Here is a 16,516-nt window from a genome sequence, read left to right as displayed (position 1 = left end):
TCACTATCTCAAAAAGCATTAATAATGGCTTTTAAAAAGTTCTTAAGTCCTGGTGGTTGAATTGTAAAGCCTAATGGCATTGGGGAGTATTGACCTCTTCATCCTGTCTGAGGAGCATTGCATCGATAGTAACCTGTCGCTGAAACTGCTTCTCTGTCTCTGGATGGTGCTATGTAGAGGATGTTCAGAGTTATCCATAATTGACCGTAGCCTACTCAGCGCCCTTCGCTCAGCTACCGATGTTAAACTCTCCAGTACTTTGCCCACGACAGAGCCCGCCTTCCTTACCAGCTTATTAAGACGTGAGGCGTCCCTCTTCTTAATGCTTCCTCCCCAACACACCACCACAAAGAAGAGGGCGCTCTCCACAACTGACCTATAGAACATCTTCAGCATCTCACTACAGACATTGAATGACGCCAACCTTCTAAGGAAGTACAGTCGACTCTGTGCCTTCCTGCACAAGGCATCTGTGTTGGCAGTCCAGTCTAGCTTCTCGTCTAACTGTACTCCCAGATACTTGTAGGTCTTAACCTGCTCCACACATTCTCCATTAATGATCACTGGCTCCATATGAGGCCTAGATCTCCTAAAGTCCACCACCATCTCCTTGGTCTTGGTAACCTGAAAATTACTGTGCATGGCACTCCACATTCACCAACGCTATCAACGGAGTCCAGCTCAGAGCAACCCAGGAGTTGGATCTTATGGCGAAATGGCTGGGAAAAGAATCATGCCAACAGGTGAGACGCATACGTTCAGTGTACATCAACAAACCCGAGCTAGCCTTGAGCAAAGCATGGGAGAGACTTCGGGAGAGCAATGGGGCCCCCGAAATTATTCAAGTGGCGCTATGCCGACGTTTGGAAAATTTTCCTAAGGTGTCAGCCAAGGACCACATTAAGCTAAGGGAGCTCGGAGATTTACTCATAGAGATTCAAGGCGCCAAAGAAGACGGTTACTCAGCTGGTCTAGTATACCTAGATACTCCACCCGGGATTAGACAAATCGTGGACAAACTTCCATTTGGGCTGCAGGAAAGGTGGTTGTCCATTGCCTCAGAGTACAAGGAAGATCGCAGAGGTCGATTTTCTCCCTTTGAGTATTTCACTAGGTTTGTGTGCAAGGAAGCGAAGAAGCGAAATGACCCTAGCCTCATGGGTCCAGGAAGCAGTACAATTTACACCAAGCCAGATAAATCCTCTTCAAATAATTTCAACATTAATGAACCCGTCTCAGTGACTGAAGACTGAAGCCTTTACAACTAACAACGACCCTAGCAAGAATTGTCCATTGCATAACAAACCCCACCCCCTCAAAAGATGCAGAACATTTAGGGAAAAACCCCTTGAAGAGAGGAAGGCCCTTCTCAAGGAGAAAAGAATATGTTTTAAATGCTGTTCCTCGACCTCTCACTGTGCTAGATAGTGTACAATCGCCGTGAAGTGCCCGGAATGTAATAGCACTAATCACGATGGGGCCATGCATCCTGGCCCGTTACCGCGAACCGACAACGCTCCTTCACCCTCACAACAGGACGGCGGGGAGGGAGAAACTCACTCCAGGACAACTGTTGTCAGCTCGAGCTGTACAGAAGTTTGCGGTCAAGCTCAGTCAAGCCGTTCTTGTTCAAAGATCTGTCTCACTAAGGTGTACCCTAAGGGAGCCAAAGACAAGGCCATCAAAGCCTACGTAATTCTGGATGATCAGAGCAATCGCTCGCTAGTCAGTCCAGAGTTCTTTAACTTGTTCAACATTGAGAGCAATTAGTTCCCATACTACCTTAGAACTTGCTCAGGCAGCGTGGAAATTTATGGAAGGAAGGCAGAAGGCTTCCAGCTCGAGTCCCTGGATGGTAAAGTCGTCATCTGTCTCCCTCCACTCTTAGAGTGCAATGAAATCTTGAATAACCACACTGAGATCCCGACGCCAGGTGCAGTGCTACACCAGCCACATCTCTCCCACATTGCCAAACACATCCCAGAACTGGATCCAAAAGCAGAAACACTCCTGCTATTAGGGAGAGATGTTCTCCGGGTACACAAAGTTAGGCAGCAGGTCAATGGACCACACGACGCCCCCTTTGCGCAACGCCTGGATCTGGGCTGGGTGGTGATAGGAGAGGTGTGTCTCAGCAACGTACACAAACCAACAGTTAACACACTCAAGACCAATGTGCTAGAGAGTGGCCGCCATTCAATTTTTCAACCCCGCACAAGTCTCATGTGTATCAAGGAAGCACGACAAGGCTTTAACAAATGTAAAGTAACCGACAAGACGCTGGGTCAGTCAGTCTTCGCTCAAACAGAGCATGATAATAAACTTGCTCCATCAGCTCAAGACGTCATTTTCTTAGAAGTAATGAACACCGAAGTCTTCAGAGATGAAGCAAATAATTGGGTCGCCCCACTGCCTTTCAGAGAACCACGTCAGTGCTTACCAAACAACAAAGAGCAGGCAGTCAAGCGGTTCACGCCCTTGCAAAAAACCCTGAAAAGGAAACCTGAGATGCAGCAACGCACCCAATCGACCCACGAGGTACTGTGCACACTAATGGCAGAGGTCACAGCCATTATAAATGCACGACCACTCCTACCCGTGTCTTCTGACCCGGAAAACCCCTTCATACTCTCGCCATCAATGCTCCTTACGCAGAAGGCAGGAGCTGCCCCTCCACCAGGGGACTTCTCTGATAAGGATTTGTACACAAAGCAATGGAGACAGGTCCAGGCTCTGGCAAATCGGTTCTGGTCTCGTTGGAGACAGGAATATCTACCTTTGTTGCAACACAGACAAAAGTGGACAGAACCCCGCAGGAATCTTCAAGTTGGAGATTTAGTCCTGCTCAGGGACAAGCAAATCGCCCGCAACTGCTGGCCAATGGCCAGAATCACTGCCACATTCCCTAGTAGGGATGGACACGTCAGGAAAGTCGAGTTGAAAACTACCGATCAAGGCGATGTGAAAATTTACCAAAGGCCAGTTACAGAAGTCATTCTACTTCTACCTAATGACTAATTTAGAGACTGAAGTTTTGTATTATGTTCATTGTGACCTTACGAAGGTCAAGCGGGGAGTGTGCTGCCTTTATGGCAGTTATTTAGTTTATAATATTTTCGCTTAGTAATTCATTTGTTAGCATTTTTTAGTTAAAGTTAGGATTGTTTAAAGTAAATCCGTTGTCTGTAATATATCGCGGCATGCGATGACGTCACATCCGGTTTCGCCACGTCCTGTGGGAAAATACCGGTTTGGGATAAACGCAAGGGTGGGGGCGCTCACATGTGCCAGTTCAGCGCAAGCAGAGTTTTCTTTCTACGCACCAGAAACACAGTGAAAGCAACGCTGTAAGTCATGAGATAATCGATATGTTGAATTAAAATGTCAATGCTGATTCCGTTAAAAGTAACGACGGTCGATAAGGTTTATGTTTTCGTTAGTTAAAGAGTCGGGATAGTTTGTGTTGAAGTGTATTTAAAGCAGTCAATGGCATAGATAGATTCTACTGTATGCTGCACTTTAATGTAATGTAGTTGTTGTAGTTTTACCTTTGCAAGTATTCACGATGTAAATGTGATATCTAGAAGGAAACAAATACTGTACCAATCTTGTATTGTTTTATCAACAGTTTTCACCATACGTTAATGTGGAAGAGTGAACAGTAAACGGTTAATCTTACTGTGATTCTGTCTTCATTGACAACGGTTTACCTGGACGTTTAACTCGGGTTCCGTCACACCCGAGCGAGAACGTTACACCGATCATAGCTGGGATTTGTAGTTTGGGTTGCTCGTGTTTGCGCATGCCCCTTCCTTCACACATACGCAATTCCTGTTGCTCTTTTTTTTTGGAAACGGTTGATGTTGCCGCAGTTTCCTGTTCTGTATCGCCGGAGGTAAAATGCACTTGAGCCCAAGGCTCTTTCATGGTGCCAGGCCTTGATTCTTTTCCAACTTGTGTTGTCTTCAAAGTAGTAGTTTTCTTCTGCTTCTGTTTAGGAGACATATCTTAAGACAATCCTGAGTAGTTTATAAGTAATTTTTTAAAAATATTTACTAACTTTTCTTCACTTAAACATTATTTTACTGTTTTTTTACGGGAGAGCTGGATTTCCATGCCTCGATCCTACGTCATCACGTGACGTCCCCCCCTTAATTCCCTTACTATGCAAAAATCTATCCAACCTTGTCTCAAATATATTTACTGAGGTAGCCTCCACTGCTTCATTGGGCAGAGAATTCCACAGATCCACCACTCTCTGGGAAAAGCAGTTCTTCCTCATCTCTGTCCTATAGAGTAACCTAATAGTAATTGATTGAATTTTGGTTTATTGTCATTTGGAAACCACTACTACAATGCAGTTAAAAAATGAGACAACATTCCTCCAGAATGATATCATAAAAGCACACGACAAAAGAGACTACACCAGAAAATCCACATAACGTTTGGCAATCCCCAAATTCAGAGTCCGGAGAGGCTGCTGTGTATTAATATTGTGCTACTATCTTAGCGCGTTCCCCAGAAAGGAGCTCCAAAACCACCAGAAAAAAACAAGACTACCTGGACACACCAAGTCAGGAGACCAACAAGGACATCGAAGAGCAGATAAGGAGACAGATTCTGGAAAGGAGTAATAATAACAGGGTTGTCGTGGTGGGAGATTTAAATTTCCCAAATATTGATTGGCAGCTCCCAAGAGCAAGTGGTTTTGATGGGGTGGAGTTTGTTAGGTGTGTTCAGGAAGGTTTCTTGACACAATATGTAGATAAGCCTACAAGAGGAGAGGCTGTACTTGATCTGGTATTGGGAAATGAACCTGGTCAGGTGTCAGATCTCTCAGTGGGAAAGCATTTTGGAGATAGTGATCACTATTCTATCTCCTTTACCATAGCATTGGAGAGGGATAGGAACAGACAAGTTAGGAAAACATTTAATTGGAGTAAGCAGAAATATGAGGCTATCAGGCAGGAACTTGAAAGCATAAATGGGGAACAGATGTTCTCAGGGAAATGTACAGAAGAGATGTGTCAAATGTTCAGGAGATATTTGCGTGGAGTTCTACTAAGTACTTTCCAATGAGACAGGGAAAGAATGGTAGGGTACAGGAACCGTGGTGTACAAAGGCTGTTGTAAATATAGTCAAGAAGAAAAGAAAAGTTTATGAAAGGTTCAATAAACTAGGTAATGATAGAGATCTAGAAGATTGTAAGTCTAGCAGGAATAAGCTTAAGGATGAAATTAGGAGAGCCAGAAGGGTTACTAGAGGCCTTTGCTGACAGGATTAAGGAAGGTCCCAAGGCATTCTACAAGTACGTGAAGAACAAGAGGATAAAACGTGATAGAATAGGACCAACCAAGTGTGACAGTGGAAAAGTGTGTATGGAACCGGAGGAGACAGCAGAGGGACTTAATGAATATTTTGCTTCAGTATTCACTACAGAAAAGGATCTTGGCAATTGTAGGGATGACTTACAGTGGACTGAAAAGCTTGAGCATGTAGATATTAAGAAAGAGGATGTACTGGAGAATTTGGAAAGCATCAAGTTGGACAAGTAACCGGGACCAGACGAGATGTACCCTAGGCTATTGTGGTAGGCGAGGGAGGAGATTGCTGGGCCTCAGGTAATGATCTTTGCATCATCAATGGGGACAAGAGAGATTCTGGAGGACTGGAGGGTTGTGAATATTGTTCCCTTATTCAAGAATGAGAGTAGCGATAGCCCAGAAAATTATAGATCAGTGAGTCTTACTTCAGTGGTTGGTAAGTTGATGGAGAAGATCCTGAGAGGCAGGACTTATGGACATTTGGAGAGACATAATATGATCAGCGTGGCTTTGTCAAAGGCAGGTCATGCCTTACAAAAAGTACACTGCAGATGCGGTGGTCAAATCAAGATGTACAAAAAACGTGGATGAACTCAGCAGGTCGGGCAGCATCCGTTGAAAGAAGCAGTCAACATTTTGGGTCGAGACCCTTAGTCCTGACGAATGTACATCGTGCCTTACAAGCCTGATTGAATTTCTTGAGGATGTAACTAAGCACATTGAGGAAGGTAGAGCAGTAGATGTAGCGTATATGGATTTCAGCAAAGCATTTGATAAGATACCCCATGCAAGGCTTATTGAGAAAATAAGGAGGCATGGGATCCAAGGGGATGTTGCTTTGTGGATCCAGAACTGGCTTGCCCACAGAAGAGAAAGAGTGGTTGCAGATGGGTCATATTCTGCATGGAGGTCGGTGACCAGTGGTGTGCCTCAGGGATCTGTTCTGGGACCCCTACTCTTCGTGATTTTTATAAATGACCTGGATGAGGAAGTGTAGTGATGGGTTAGTAAATTTGCTAATGACACAAAGGTTGGGGGTGTTGTGGATAGTGTGGAGGGCTGTCAGAGGTTACAGCGGGACATTGATAGGATGCAAAACCAGGATGAGAAGTGGTAGATGGAGTTCAATCCAAATAAGTGTGAAGTTATTTTGGTAGGTCAAATATGTTGGCAGAATATAGTGTTAATGGTAAGACTCTTGGCAGTGTGGAGGATCAGAGGGATCTTGGGGTCTGAGTCCATAGGACACTCAAAGCTGCTGTGCAGCTTGACTCTGTGATTAAGAAGGCACAGGATGCATTGGCCTTCATCAATCATGGGATTGGGTTAAGGAGTCGAGAGGTAATGTTGCAGCTATATAGGACCCTGGTCAGACCCCACTTGGAGAGATGTGGAAACCATAGAAAGGGTACAGAGGAGATTTACAAGGATGTTGCCTCGATTGGGGAGCATGCCTAATAAGAATAGGTCGAGTGAACTCAGCCTTTTCTCCTTGGAGCAACGGAGGATGAGAGATGACCTGATAGAGATGTATAAGATGATGAGAGGCATTGCTCGTGTGGATAGACAGAGGCTTTTTCTCAGGGCTGAAATGGCTAGAATGCGAGGACACAGTTTTAAGGTGCTTGAAAGTTGGTACAGAGGAGACGTCAGAGATGTTTTTTTTACTCAGAGAGTGGTGAGTGCGTGGAATGGGCTTCCAGCAACAGTGGTGGAGGCAGATACGATAGGGTCTTTTAAGAGAATCCTTTTCATCATTTTATATATATCTATAAGATCTCTTCTCATTCTTCTGAGTACAGTCCTAGGCAATTCAATCTCTCCTCATAGTCTAACCCCTTCATCTCTGGAACCTACCTGGTCAAACTCCTCTGCACCACCTCCAAAACCAGCAAATCCTTCCTCAAGTAAGGAGACCAGAACTGGACACAGTACTCCAGGTGCAGCCTCACCAGTACCCTGTACAGTTGCAGCATAACCCCCTGCTCAACTCCTCTAGCAATGAAGGGCAACATTCCATTTACCCTCTTGATAGACTGCTGCACCTGCAAACCAACTTTTTGTGATTCATGCACAAGCACTCTCAAGTCCCTCTACACAGCAGAATGCTGCAATGTTTTTACCATTTAAATAATATTCTGCTTTTTCATTTTTCCTTCAAAAGTGTATGACCTCGCATTTACCAACGTTGTACTCCATCTGGCAGACCCTTGCCTACTCATTTAACCTATCTATATCTCTCTGCAGATTCTCCGTATCTTCAGCAAAATTTGCTTTTCCACTTAATTTAGAGTTATCAGCAAACTTAGATACACTGCACTTGGTCCCTTCTTCCAGATCATTAATGAGTATTGTGAACATTTGTGGGCGCAGCACCGACCCTTGTGGGACACCACTCACCACTGATTGCCAACCAGAGTAACGCCATGTTCCCAACTCTCTGCTTTCTATTCATTAACCAGTTGTCTATCCATTACCTCCAACTCTATGCATCCTTATCTTATGGATGTCTTTTATGTGGTACCTTATCGAACACTTTCTAGAAATCCAAGTAAATAAAGTCCATCTGTTCCCCTCTATCCACTGCACTCATTATATCCTCAAAGTACTCCAGTAAGTTTGTCAAACAGGACCTGCCTTTGCTGAATCCATGCTGCATCTGCCTAATGGATCAATTTCTTTCCAGATGCCTCATTATTTCTTGTTTAATGATAGCTTCAAGCATTTTCCCAACAGATGTCAAACTAATTGGCCTCTAGTACATGCCTTTTGACCAAAGGACCACTGTCCTTTTTTGAACAGTGGTATGACATTCGCTGTCTTTCAATCTGCCAGGACCTGCCCAGAGTCTGGAGAATTTTGGTGAATTATCACCAAGGCCTCTACTATAACTTCTGCCATTTCTTTCAGTACCCTGGAATGCATTCTATCAGGACAGGGAATTTATTTATCTTCAAGCCCACAAGTTTGCTCAGCACTACCTCTTTTGTGATAGTTATTGTATTGAGGTCCTCACCTCCCATCGCATCCATAACATCTCTCTTTGGCAAGTTAGATGTGTCCTCCACTGTGAAAGCCAACACAACATAGTCATTCAGGGCCTCCGCTATTTCTTCATTACCCAGTATCAATTCCCCCTTCTTGTCCTCCAAGGGACCTACATTCACTTTAGCCACCCTTTTCTACTTTATATAATTACAAAAAACTTTTACTATCCATTTTATATCTTGTGTTAATTTATTTTCATAACCTAGCTTTATTTATTGCTCGCTTAGTGGCTCTTTGTTGCTTTTTAAAGTTTTCCCGATCTGCCAATTTCCCACTACTCTTGGCAATTTTGTATGCATGAGTTTTTAGTTTGATGCCTTCTCTTATTTCCTTAGTTATCCAAGGCTGGCCCTCCCTGCCCTTACTTTCCTTGCTTTTAACTGGAATATGCTTTTGTTGAGCACTGTGAAATATCTCTTTAAAAGTGTTCCATTGTTTCTCAACCATCCCACCATATTGCCCATGTTCCCAGTCTACACTAGTCATATCCTCCCTCATCCCATTGTAGCATAATACAATGGTTTTAGATCAAACTATTGCACCCTCCATTTTTTATGAGAAACTCAATAATACTGTGATCACTCTTTCCAAGAGAATCCCTAACTACAAGATCATTAATTTTATCTGTCTCATTGCACAGGACCAGATCTAAGATAGCACATTCTCTGGTAGGTTCAGTAACATGCTATTCAAGAAAGCCATCATGGATGCATTCTATGAAGTCCTCCTCAAGACTGCCCCGACCAACTTGATTCACCCAATCTATGTGCAAGTTAAACTCCTCCATGATAAAAGCTGTTCCATTCTTACATGCCTCAGATAACATATAACATATAACATATAACAATCACAGCACGGAAACAGGCCATTCCGGCCCTCCTAGTCCTTGCCGAACTCTTAATCTCACCTAGTCCCACCTACCCGCACTCAGCCCATAACCCTCCACTCCTTTCCTATCCATATACCTATCCAATTTTACCTTAAATGACACAACTGATCTGGCCTCTACTACTTCTACAGGAAGCTCATTCCACACAGATAGTTCTCTGCTTATTGCCTGTGCCACTAGACAACTCCCACCAGTGGTATTTTCCCTTTACTATTCTTAATCTCCACCCAGATTGATTCAACATTCTGCTGCTTAGATCTTATATCGTCTCTCACTATCACCCTGATCTCATCTTTAATTAAGACCGCTACCCACCTCACTTACCTTCCTGCCTATCCTTCCATATTACCTGATATCCTCAGATTTTAATTCCCAATCCTCCCCACCCTGTAATGTCTCTGTAATTCCCACTAAATCATACCATTTGTACTGACTTGTGCCACAAGTTCACTGACCTCTACTTTTTTAGAAGTCTGTGCAAATTCAGCATGTCACTGAAAACTTTGGCAGACTTCTATAGATGCACAGTGGAGAGTATTAACTGATTACATTACAACTTGGTATGGAAACACTAATGTGCAGACCGGGAAAAGACTGCAGCAAATGGTGGATACAGACCAGCCCATCACAGTCAAATCCCTCTTCCCATTGAGTACATTTATGTGGAGCACAACCATCATCAAAGACCCCCATTATCCAGGCCACCCGTCTTCTTGTTGCTGCCGTCAGATAGGTGGTACTAACGCCTTGGATCCCATTTTCAGTAACATTTATTACCCTACAGCCATCGGCATGGGTAACTTCAATCAGCCACCCTATCAACCCCTGTAAGAACTTTGTCAGTGAGATTATTTTCATTCTTCTAAGATATAGAGAATACAAGCCTACTTTCCTCCACCTCTTGGACACAGCAAACACATCGTCCCAGTAGCTGAAGCCATGCCTTTCATTTCTGGGAGCATCATGCTTGAGATGAATACAAAGTGAGTAGCTTTCATTTACCAAAATTAATTGTTGCATCTGTAAATAATTTGTTTCTTACCTAATTTTATATTGTATATAAATAGAAAGACTATCTTTTAAATGTAGATAGTTATTCTGGTTGGGGGATTGTTATTAAAAAAATAACAATATAATATTCTGAGTGTTTATATACCTTTAAGAACAATGTGTTGTATGAAATGGATATTAAACCAATGAACACTATCCCACTACTTATTTAATTTTTTTATTTTTGTACTACTTATTCAACTATTATGTAGTGACTTTGATATATCATTATATTAGTGTTAGTGAAGTGTTGCTTGTCATTCCATGAAGGATGTTTGGCTGGAAGCTCCATCCTGTCTAACAATGTAGAATAACCTGCAGATGTAATCAGAACAAGGCAGTGTTTCTGCAGGGAGGCTGTTACAGAACAGTGGCATCATCTATAATACGACAAACATTCAGCTGGCTCCTCAAATAGCAAGGACAGTTTCTTTTTCTCTAGCTCTTTCCAACCTGCCGGAGGGCATATCAACCAATTCATAGCTGATGATCGCCAGATGCACTCTCACCAATATTCTTTGTAACTCCAGCATGATGGCTTGTTCATATTTCTCTGACAGTTGATGTAACTCCTCAATATTATGTCAATCTGGCTGCTCAGAACCAGGATTATTCCATTGTTTTGTTGGGGAAGCAATATTTAGCATAGACCAATATGACAATTAATCCATAGCCTTAGAGAAGACCGCAGTGAAAAGATGCCAGTGTGTTTAAAGTCTTGAACTGGTCTGCATACTTTTATCAGTAGTCCAAAAAGACTGTGAGGGTTTGATATATGCTGGGGGTTTTTTGTAATTGAGCAAAATTAAAATAAGGTCTTCTGCAGAAGCAACACTGATCAGATATCCTCTCCATGGAGGTGACAAGGAGAGAATCAGGATTTGCCTGAAGCTACAATTTTCAGGAGAATCAGCTCATTGTTCAACACTTCAGTTGAGCAATCCCTATTATTACTGAATTAGCAGCAATCTCCAATATCTCTCTCAGTATTTCCACCATCTCAAATAATTCAGCTTCCCAAAACATTGCAAGGTCACCTGTTACTCTGGAGATACTACCTTGATAACGAAAACTTATGCTATGTGAAAAATAATAATTGAAACTATTAATAATTAATTAGGGAAGGTTGATTTGTTCCTGCTACTAGCTTTATGCATGACAGTATGCATTTTAGAAATTTTAGAAATTCCACAATTCAGCCAGCATCCATAATGAGTACACCAGAGCGCTGATGTTTTGACTAAACTTGCTTCTCAGACCTGGTGTTGCAGATCAACAAGATTTACAAAGGAGCAGACGACATGAAATGTCCTGTAATATATAAACATTCATCAGAAATCAAAAAACAAACATTAAGCTGCTGGCTGTGAACAAAATGAAAGATATATCAGCAATTAGGTTAGCAAGTGCGGTAACAACATCAAGTAAGGCTGTAACTGATCAGAAAACTGACACGAGAAAGGTGCATGATCACCAGGGGTGAATAGCACTCTTCCCACAGAAGCAGGATTAAGAAGGTGTCACCACTCTGTCATCAAACCATTTGCCTTCCCCCATCCATACCCATTCCAGAATCCAGCAATAAGTGTTTACCCGATGCTTTAAACAATTATTAGTCAAGTGCAGGAAGACAGATGATATTGCATACAGAAAATAAAACACAACATCAACAATAAACATTGGTAGATGGCAATTGATCAATTGGAATGAAGAAGTTAATGTTCTGTTCATCACAATCAAAACCTCTCACCCTCATGAGCACAGTATTATCAAGACTTGAAACACGATAACATAATAAGAAGAAATATTGCTTTAGTTTGGAGAAAGTCTCAGAAACAGCTGGGAAAAGTATTTCTGAAAAAGTCATTACAAAAGTGAGCTGAAGAGTGGCTCAGTGGCACAGGAATTAGCATCACTGCAAAACAGTTCCAGTGTTTATAGCTCAATCCTGATTGCAGGTGCTTTCCCTGTGACCATGTGGGTTTCCTCCAGGTAATCTGGTTTCCTCCCACATGCCAAAGATTCAAAGTACATTTATTATCAAAGTACGTATGCAGTATACAACCCAGGATCATCTTCCCCACAGAGAGCCATGAAGCAAAGAAAACCATGGAACCGGTTCAAAGAAAAACATCAGACCCCCCACACTAAAAAAACACAGAAATGGCAACAAAAAAACGAGCGAAAAATACAAAATATAAAACATAAAAACGAAAGAGTCCAGGCACAATTCAATTCAGCTCGGAGTTCATTATCTGCAGGTCGCCTTGATTCGAAGTCACCAAAGTAATGACAGCAAAAGGAGCTATCAGAAACACAAGCACATCATAGCGTGAACTATAGTCCAATTAACAAGCCACAGACCCAGAGCTTTGGCACCATCCTCCAACAGCGTCAAGGGAGAGAGAGACCATTCAAACACAGGGGCAGTGAGCAAGGGGCGAGAGAGACAACCACACACAGACGCCTTCCTCCGGCAGCAGTGAGCAAGAGGCTGGTAGACGGTACTGAACACTCACTCTCCTTCAGCACTTGCCTGCCTCAATGTTTTCCTCGATGCTGGAACTGGAACAGATGGAAATGCAGTGGCAGCTGACGTGGACTCAGCAGGCCAAATGATCATCCTTTATGTCTTTAAGAATTATGAAACCAAATATGAAACTCCCAGTTCAACAAAGTATTTGCTTTGTAGTTCCTATGCAATTTCCTGATAAACAAACATGAAACATTCAATGAGCTTGTGTTTATTAGCCACCTGCCATGTGCTTTTGATCTGTTTTTGTAATGTTACATATCCCGTAACTGGATCACTTACCAGCAAAGATAGAGAGGTCCGTTGAAGTCTGATGGCACTATTTTTTAGAAGTTTTTATTTATAAAGGGGCACAAAAGTAAGGTTAATACAAACATTCAGATAACATACGTCATCAATACTCAATCTAAAGCGCAGGTATAGTAATAATCAATAAGAAATAAGCTCTATCGTTGTCTAGGGGTAATATATTGTCCGATGTAAATATAAAAGTCTCTTGCGGTCACTGCAGTTCCACCAGCTGCCGTCTTTTGGGTGTCGCGGTGGTGCACTTTGTTGGAGAGAGAGAGAAACAGGTATAGAATGGAACAGTTACCCGGTGGGTTTTCCAACCTTTATGAGTTCGATCCGTCGGAGTCTCGTTGAGGGGGGGGGTGGCCGTTCACTTGTGGCCTCTCCTGTAGCTAAAGCCGTTCTTCCGTGGTGAGGTCGCCAATCCCAGGCAAGGAAAGGACGCACACGAGCCCCCCACCGGCTGTCGCTATTAAACGCTGTCACAGGATTTCTAGCGTGTCTTCTGGTGCGTCTCTGGAGTACTGCCTCCTGCAGTCTCCTTTTTATCATGACTGGCAGATTTGTAAATGTCAATCAAGGTAGGGTGATACAATCCCCACCCCCACATTGCCCGAGGGTGTCTATGTCCCTGATAGCTAGCACGTACTATAGAGTTGCAATTCACACAGGTGCCTCTAAGAACAATGGTCAAATCCATTGCATTGTCTCTCATTTCCTGGGTCCAAGACCCGAATTAATAGCGATCTTGCGATTCTCCGGAAGGAGGGGGCTGGTCCTGTACCCTTCGGCCCCTCAGAGCTGTGTTATATTCATAACAGTAACTAAAAAGCAAAATAAATCTATCAACACAAGAAAGTCTACAGATGCAGAAAATTCAAAGCAACACACACAAAATACTGGAGGAACTCAGCAAGTCAGGCAGCACCGACGGAAATGAATAGATAGAGAGTTGATGTTTCGGGCCGAGGCCTTTCTTCAGGACTGATGGATTTGTGACTATTTCTGATGTTGATGTCTTGCTGTGGCTGGCATTGGGTCAGAGACTGACTGATCAACTGCATCACTGGAGCATCAATGTTTTCTGCCTAATTCTAAATTGTATTTGTCATGGCAAAACTGCACTGTGGCAGAAGCCAGCTGGATGAAAGTAGACTACCTAACTACGTAGAAGGAGGAAACACAGTAGTTAAGTGAACATCGACCCTCGCTGAGATGTAATTACTTGATCTAACTAAATACAGATATGGAGGAGTAATCACAAAATGATAGGCTCATTGTTTTCTTCATAATTTATGTAACAAACACGTCACTGTTGGCAATGTGTTGCAATGACCTTAACCCTAACACTAATGCAAGATGAAATTCTGATGGACTGACAATTATCAAATCATTACCAAAAGTGTACTAGAGTTCTAATCATTGTTTTTATTCATTCAGATGATGTTGATATTGCCGACAAGGTCAGCATTTGGTGTCTTTTGGTTAGTCCAGATAAGGATGGAAATTTCTATCCTGGTGTAATGCACTGGTTAAGATTTCTATTGCTATGCTGTAGGCATTTCACTTTAAGAGTTTTCTGCAAAAGCAGTGCGGCCAGCTGGTAGAATGTTTTGTTTCAGCTAAAGCTAGGAAGCTCTGCTGTTCAACTCAGGGATGTTGTGTCAGGCAATCAGGATGGTGGGATCTGGAAAGGATTTTATAGAGAGTGGGGCGGAGAGATGGATGGACAGTGATCTGGTTTGGGCGACAGAAGGGAAAATGCTGCAGAATACCATGGAAAGGAGAGTCCTCGTTGCAAGCAGTGCTTGGTTCGGATGAATGGCTCCAAGGAGGAGGGCTAATACTCCAGAGAGAGAGCCAATTTGTCTGTGGTGGACTTCGAGGGAAGTTCAGACTGTGGCGAGTGTGTCACACAGACCATGGATTCGGCACCATGAGTGATGCTTACACCAAGCTTTGGAAGAGATAAGCTGCAACGCTTATGTGCACAGTTAGACCATATTTATCTGTTTTCTTTACCTTAATAACTTTGATCAGGTGAAATCAGTAAATATACTTTCTTTATAATTGTTTGCTTTTTTTTAATCCTTTATTTCTTTCCGACCGATCATTGTGTACGAGTAGTAGTTATGCAGCATTCACCCAAATTGAGGTTTCTTTAATTGGAACATCACCACGTTCCTGTTTGTTTGAACTCCAAATCACACCGACCCCAGACGTATATCGTTTTGGAAAGGTGGCCTTCTCGCTTGGAGTCACATGGCTGTTAAGAGAGCTAGCTAACGAGCCGAATTTGTATACAAGCCTAATGAGAGGGTGATACTTGCATGACAATAGTGAAGACATTGGGTATCCATGGCAATTGACCATTTTTATTTATTTTCTTATTTATTGGGATACAACACAGAATAGGCCCTTCCACCCTTCAAGCCTAGCAATCTGCTGATTTAATCCCAACCTAATCACCGGACAACTTACAATGACCAAGTAACCTACCGACTGGTACGTCTTTGGACTGTGGGAGGGAACCAGACCAACCAGAGGAAACCCATGTGGTCACAGAGAGAACATACAATCTCCTTACAGGCAGCCACAGAAATTGAACTGTAAAGTTGTTGGTACTGTAAAGTGCTGTGCTAACCACTTTGCCAGATGCCACTCATCAATAGTGTCATAGCTTTTTAATTCCAAATCTTACAGACTAAATTGTGATATTTGATTTAATTTCTATAAATTACAAATAGAGTAAGATAACTAGTAGGTAATTATAATATCTTGAAAAGGTTAAGGGAAGATAATAGGAGTAACGTAGTATTCTTTACAGGTAATTCCCAAAAGCAGATCAACACCACACCTTCACACTGAGCATTGGTTTCTTGACTTTCTCACTGGTATTTCTCAGATTTTTTTCTTAATCCATTTGCCTGGGCTTTACTGAGGTACTGCTCTAAGGATGCTGAAAGCCCTCGAGTAGATTTCTCACATAACACTTCTTCATTTGTAAACCCAGCTGGTGAATGAAAGCAGCTTTTCAATTTTACAGTTTTACCAATGCTGACTGTATTTTTCTTGGACGCTGTAGACTGGGGTTAATAGATGGCAATCAGTCTTTCCCCTCACGGCTATTGTGCTTCTAATCTGCTGTGGCCAGTCAATTTATTTACCCAGTAGGCCCTTGGACAACTTCAGTTCCCAGTCAGGCGAGGTCAGTTTGACTTGGTATAATCGTCCCTACCAGGCCAATGCCAACCCCCTTCTGATTTTAATCTCCATTAAGATAAAAACCAGCAGAGATATAAACTGAGCTTCAGAATCACTAAAACCTATATTAACCAGTAATACATAATAAATTGGGGGACCACTTCATCGAGTACCTC

The sequence above is a fragment of the Hemitrygon akajei genome, chromosome 4 (assembly GCF_048418815.1).
Source record: "Hemitrygon akajei chromosome 4, sHemAka1.3, whole genome shotgun sequence".
Lineage (NCBI taxonomy): Eukaryota > Metazoa > Chordata > Chondrichthyes > Myliobatiformes > Dasyatidae > Hemitrygon > Hemitrygon akajei.
Note: the sequence above shows the minus strand (reverse complement) of the source record.